Source organism: Coffea arabica, chromosome 2e, assembly GCF_036785885.1.
Source record: "Coffea arabica cultivar ET-39 chromosome 2e, Coffea Arabica ET-39 HiFi, whole genome shotgun sequence".
NCBI classification, from domain to species: domain Eukaryota; kingdom Viridiplantae; phylum Streptophyta; class Magnoliopsida; order Gentianales; family Rubiaceae; genus Coffea; species Coffea arabica.
Genome location: NC_092313.1, coordinates 59,867,365 through 59,873,990, shown reverse-complemented (window position 1 = coordinate 59,873,990; position 6,626 = coordinate 59,867,365). Strand labels below are relative to the sequence as shown.

General features: G+C 36.9%; 1 long non-coding RNA gene across 1 annotated transcript; it reads right to left on the bottom strand.

The window, feature by feature from the left end:
* Positions 1-5,045: 5,045 nt before the first annotated feature.
* LOC140037318 (uncharacterized) lies at positions 5,046-6,251 on the bottom strand. Its single transcript, XR_011841240.1, has 2 exons — positions 6,064-6,251; positions 5,046-5,294 (listed from the first exon to the last, which is right to left on the bottom strand). It is a non-coding gene; the product is annotated as an uncharacterized lncRNA (long non-coding RNA).
* Positions 6,252-6,626: the final 375 nt, after the last annotated feature.

The following is a 6,626-nucleotide window of genomic DNA, read 5'->3' as shown; positions in this document are numbered from 1 at the left end:
AAGTCATAGATACCCGAATCATGACCACCATATGGACAATTGAAAGCATAAAGCTTCTCAGGATAATCATCAAGAAAATACATCGAATTCCTCTTCAACACTGGATATTCGTTTGCAAACAAGAAATAGGCCTATTTATAGGCTACAATATTGATGAACTAAAAGAAAAGAAAATAAAAGAAAATGTGGAAATAAAACGCAACTTCAAGTCATGTTGGGTCATACGTCGGGCTTAATGATTGGCACCCATTTTAGCAAGTCTCTATAAACTGAACAAAAATCAAAATATGACAAGTCTTATGATGGGTATTAGGTTGGGAGTCCGACTCGACTAAACTCTGCTTCACATGCGACTTTTTTTTTATTTTTTATTTTTATGATCCATCCTACTCCAAAATACATCTTCAAGCTGCTCCGTATCAGTCTCCCCACATGAAAGTAACTCGCCCTTGAGTGAATGGGCACATCTGGATATAAGGGCATGTTCGATGAATAATTTAAGGTCAAATCAATAACATTGAAAGTTCAAGAAATGCCAAGCGATTCTGGCAAGTCCACCACATAGGCATTAGGATTAATGCACTGTAGGATCTTGTAAGGACCATACTTCCATGGCTGTAACCTGCCATAAGTACCAACTGGGAATTGCTCACGCCAGAGATATACCATCACTATAGCTTTTCTCCTATTCTAAACCCTGCTAAAACTTGCCCTTCTTTAAACAGCTAGTCAAAGGAGCTACAGTAGTGTTGAAATTTTGAATGAATCTCTTGTAGAAGGTTGCAAGGCCATAAAAGCTTTTGATATTAGTGATAGTTTTGGGGATAGGCCAATCACATATAGCTGTCACCTTCTCCTCATCCACATGTATCCCATCTTCATTGATAACAAAGCCTAAAAAGATAAAGCTCTTCACCATGAAGTAGCACTTCTTCAAATTAATGTAGAGCTTGTTCTCCTGCAACATAGTCAGCACTTGGTGAAGATGCTCCAAATGCTCCTCATTGTAAGCACTATATGTTAGAATAACATCAAAATATACAACCACAAATTTTCCAATAAACGGTTTAAGTACCTCATTCATCAGTCTCATGAAGGTACTCGGGGCATTAGAAAACCAAAATGGCATGATCAGCCATTCATAAAGACCTCCTTGGTTTTGAAGGCCGTCTTCCACTCATTTTCGATCAGGTGCATATCTAGTGATAGTCACTCTAAAAGATTAATCTTTGAGTAGAACCTGGCTCCCAACAAGCAATTCAACATATATTCTAACCTCGGGATGGGGAATTTGTAACGTACAGTGATTTTGTTGATTGTTCTACTGTTGACACACATCCTTCAACTGCCATCTTTCTTTGGATTCAGCAAGGCAGGGATTGCACATGAACTCATGCTCACTTGAATTTATCCCTTCTTAAGTAAGTCATCTACTATTTGTTGTAGTGCTTCATTCTTCTTTGGACTCATTCTATAGTGCAATAGGTTGGACAAACTAGCTTTGGGGACAAAATCGATAGCATGCTGAATACTCCACATAGGTGGCAAACCAAGTGGAATATCATCTAGAATGATGTTGCAAACTCCTCTAGCAACTTTTGTACAGGTAAAGGAATGGCCACTTCAAATAGTAGAAACTAGAGTGTTGCTGGAGGCCTTAGGCTTTTCCACCTTAGGTTTCGAAGGTACTCTATCATTTTTTGGTGTACCCCTTGCAGTGAAAGGTGTAAAAAATGAGTTGGGTTTGTTGCCACCCTTTCTCTTCAACTGTCTCTCAATTCTGATAGCCTTTTGCACCATCTCCTCCAACTCCATGTAGTGCTGCAATTCAACTACATTTGCAATGTCTGGATTCAACCCCTTCAAGAATCGAGCCATTGTACTTCTGGATCCTCTATCACATCTGTCCTCTTCATTGCCTTCTCCATTTCTTCATGATAATCTTCAATAGTTAGATCACTTTACATCAAATTTCAAAAATTCTGATGGAGATCTCTATAGTAATAAGCAGGGACGAATCGCTTTCTCATCAAGGCTTTGACCTCCTAACAAGTACTAACAAATCGCTCACCCGTCCATCTTTTACTGATAGTTAGTTAGTCACACCAAGTGATTGCATAGTCTAAAAACTCCACCACAATCAACTTACCAAGTGATTGCATAGTCTAAAAACTCCACCACAATCAACTTACCAAGTAATTGCATAGTCTAAAAACTCCACCACATTCAACTTAACTTCTGCATCTTTTTGTAGTTATGGTAGTCAAAAATAAGTTCCATCCTATGCTCATATTCTAGTTAAGTTTCAGGGTCAAATTTCCCTTAAAAAGAAGGGATCTTAAGCTGCACTTCCTTCACCATAGCATCATTATCTCGATGGTTCCTCCTAGGTAGTCTCTTAAGCTCAACTTCAGATTCTTCTTTTTCAGTCACAACGTATTCCTCCTCTAAATTCCGATGTCTTGTTATTCCATGCTTGGGAGGTGACTCTCACATTTGGACAGCTACTCTTGAGAAATCTCAATCCGATTTAAGCGTTCATGGATGGATTCCATTTTAGTCCACATCATTTGCTTCATCTCTCCTTTCACAGTCTTCATGATCAAGTTTGAGTCTACTGGATAGAAATCTGAATCTTCCTTGCTAGACATGATTTCCTGTACGATAGGTTATAAATAATACCTCACATGCTCAACCTCACGTGTATACCCTCAAGCACCGTGTTTACACTCACTTTTTATGGTCTCACACTTATTCATTGCCTTTCTTGAATTCACTCATGATTTGATTCCCCAAGGATTTAGTGAATATACCAACCAATAAACACCTCAGTCATGGCCTAGAAAGTGAAAGAATAAGGTTGGAAATTTGGATAGCAATACAACAAGAAAATTTCAAGAACTAATGATGGAAATTTTCTAAAGAAGGAGGTGATTTAATGCTGGGAATTTTAGACTTCAATTTCCTAATTAGATTAGGAGTTAGACATCTAAAGATTGTTGGAAAAATAAGGCCATGTTTCCCTAATTCGATTTGGAAACAATCCAATACAAGAAATATCAATATGATTAGTGTAGACACCAAAATTTTTCCAAAAATTCTTGTTTTTTTTTTCTACAAACGATATTAGCTTTTATATATATTAACACTTGATACTACAAGGATTACTTACAAAGGGGCAACACCCTTTCATCTAAACTATTGGCTTCAATCAGCCAACATGACATTTCGTCCCTTTCGATATCCCATAAGTCTAGGTTTACATCCATATAGAGGTATCTGAATGTGATAAGTTTTAGAGGTTAGATTAGGAAAATTTTTGACTAAATCTCACAACTAGTCTTGGCCAGATTGAAAGGATGCCTTAGATTTGAATCGATCAAATTTTTGCCTTTCCTTTCTTCAACCGTGACTCCCGAACTCTTTTCTCTCGTTTTCAAAGATTTGGAGTCCTCTAAAAGGGTTTTATTTGTTTTTCATTTAAAATATATTTTGGGTGACTTAATACACCTAAATTCAATACCAAGTGGTGATTCTCTTACTCTAAAATTCCTTTTTAGACTAATATTTTGGGGCCAAATCATCACATTATTTAAAATCCCATTTTAAGTCCTTTTTCTTTATTTTCTAAAATCAAAAACTCATTTTTTTTAAATATATATTAAATTTTATTCGAAAACTCATTTTCTAACACTTTTTTCTTTTATTTTCAAAAATGGTGTGCGACAATTAGGATTATGAAAGAAACAAAAATAGTCACAAAATTTGTAAGATTCAACTACGATTAAGATTCACATGAATAAAGCAACAAACACAATTTTTTTGAATGAACAATAGTTTGGGATGAATAATGCGATAAATAATATGCAGGAATAGTAACACAGAAGCAATAACGCTACAGTAATCACTATAGTAGTGCTACAAAGTCACTATAGCAATGCTTTAGTAATTGCTACAATACTCTTTTTTTTCTTTAAATCAACAAGAAAAGGTAGCCACGAAATTAACACAATCACAACAATGAAGAACACAAGAAATAATGAGGAAACACACAAGAACAATACAAATGGAAGATTTAAAACCCTAAAAGCAGCTAAACTCTAATTCATGAATTTTTTTAAAAAGAAATGATTAAAGGGAAAACCAAGAAATTATAAGGGATATAACCTGTCACTTTGAGCCAAACTTCTAATGCCAACTGATGCAAATTCCCTTAGTATGAGAAAAATCTGCAATCCTATGGGAAAGCCCTAGTTCTTAAGGGGACATGTTTGAATGAAATTTTGGCGGGCCAACCACAACTTGGGTGAATACCAAATTGATATGACATTCAATTCACTCAAGAACACACTCAAAGTGAATAAAGATATGAAAGACAAGAGTTTCCACTCTAGCTTGTAGAAAACCTCAAAAGTTCAGTGTCATAAAATCACTCAACTGAATAACCATATTCCATACAACACTATTTAAAAGAGACAAATTTCTAGACTAAATTCTATGGATCGGACCTAATAATCAAACAAACTTGACTCAATAAGTAGCCCATTAAACTCAAAGATTTAACACGCATTGGCCTTTTTATTGACTAAGAAAACAACTAAATAAATAACTTAGTTTAAAGCCAAACAATAACTAATTAAAGCGGGTAAATTACAAAAATTCTAAAAATCACGATACAAATCCTCGAACTCTGTGGACTAGCAAGCAGCTATTTTAACGTGCTCGCATTTTATCTGACACAAGTCTTCTGGTCACAATGTTTTTGAGTTCAGTCAAAAGACATGCCTATGGCTTACGATGCGAAGTCTTCTACCCCCTCCATGAACAAACATTTCAACTAATTTTGCTCGTTCCTCATCCATATCATTATCCTTAACTAGTCAACTCTATATATTCTCCTTGATTTTCCTAGCTCCATTAAGAACTATGTGACAGCCCCACCCCTCCCTAGGGCGAACCCTAGGGTATCAGCGGACTACCTGCCCAACTCTCGCCGGGACTCAGTCGATCAAAGTACTAATAACTCAAATGAAGCGAATGAGATATCTTCCATTCACGGGAGTGTAACCCCAATTAAACATAAACACTACACCAACAATTTGAAAGCTTAGCATACACATAATTAAATGTCAACTTATCACTCCCCACATAACTTACATAACATAAGTCGAACTTATAGATTCAAGCTTACGGAAGTCAAAAGTAAGGTCTCCCTAAACAAAAGGTTACAATCTCAAAATACAAGTTCAAAACAAAATAAAGCTAAGAAAGCTCTTGATCAATCCATCCCCGATCTGTTAAGGAAAACAAAAGGAATGGGGTGAGCTAAAGTCCAGTGAGGTTCCAAGTAAAACAAGTAAACACATAGTCACCTAAGGTCACAAAATAATCCAATAAACACCGTATAGTAGATTAACAATTAATCACAGTTCAATTCAAGGATACAGGTGGCTTTCAAAAGCCAAAGATTCACTTGAGCTTGATCATAATTGCCTCTTGTTGACACTCCGTCAACACTTGTATGCACAGTATAAAAGGGTCCGTAGAACACCACTTTCACCAGTCTCCATCCACCAAACAACCCCCTACCGGGCCCGCACTCCATAACAGTAGTTTGGTAATACTCGAGTATACCAGGAATTCAAGATTCCAAAGAAACAGGATCAAGTCGAGGATTTTACCACTGGTGGTGCTGGGCAACACAACAAGCAAGCACAACGACTATACTTCACCAGGGACCTCCAAACATCAGTCTCCAAGGTTTATCGGCCTTTTCGACCAAGCCCTTACTGGCTCGATACAACCGACTCACCTAAGAGGTTGGGTACCTAAACAGTAGCAGTAGTTGATGGGATATCACCCAAACAAGTTAAACACAGTCATATATAGAGAAATCACATCTTATAATAACAGTATACAGAGCCTCATTGGAAAACAAGTAAGGTCGAGTGCGATAAAATACACGCTCGCCTCCATTTTATCAAAACAGTATTTGGCTCCAACAGTCATAAATCAAGTATTTCAAATATTCAGATAACAGGTAGCAGGTAGTGGAACACTCACCTGTCAAGCAAAAGTAGTAATCAACGTCAAACGTCTCAATTACGATCGCCTTCGTTTCCCAAACCTAGGTCAACGAGTGAAATCATTAACAATTGGATTCGTTCCTTACTAAAATATAGGTTCATTAAGAAACCGAGTGGGTAGTCTAGGCTACTTAATTCGGCATGCAATAAGGTCCATAACATGGTAAAAGTTCATGAGAAAATAAGTTTAGTGTGTACATGAAAGCTTGGCAAAAGAAATGTTTCATTTAGACTTGAAAGTTCCTTATTCGGATTAAACAGTCTTGCCTGGCAGTCTCGGGAAAATGGTTATAATTCACTGTAGAAAAGTCAGAATTAGGTTCTGTCGGTGCCGTTAGAAACTAGGTTCACAAGGCTATATTTGTGTAGTAGAAACCATTTCCAAAATCCAAACGTAAGTGGTTCAAAATTAAGCAACCAAATGAATTTTCTGGACAGTCTCGGATGAACAGTAACAACCGGGCAGCCAACTTTCAAGACTCGCCACGAATCACTCGGGATGAACCAGAAAATGAGCTTGGTACCATTTTAAAGCTCTAA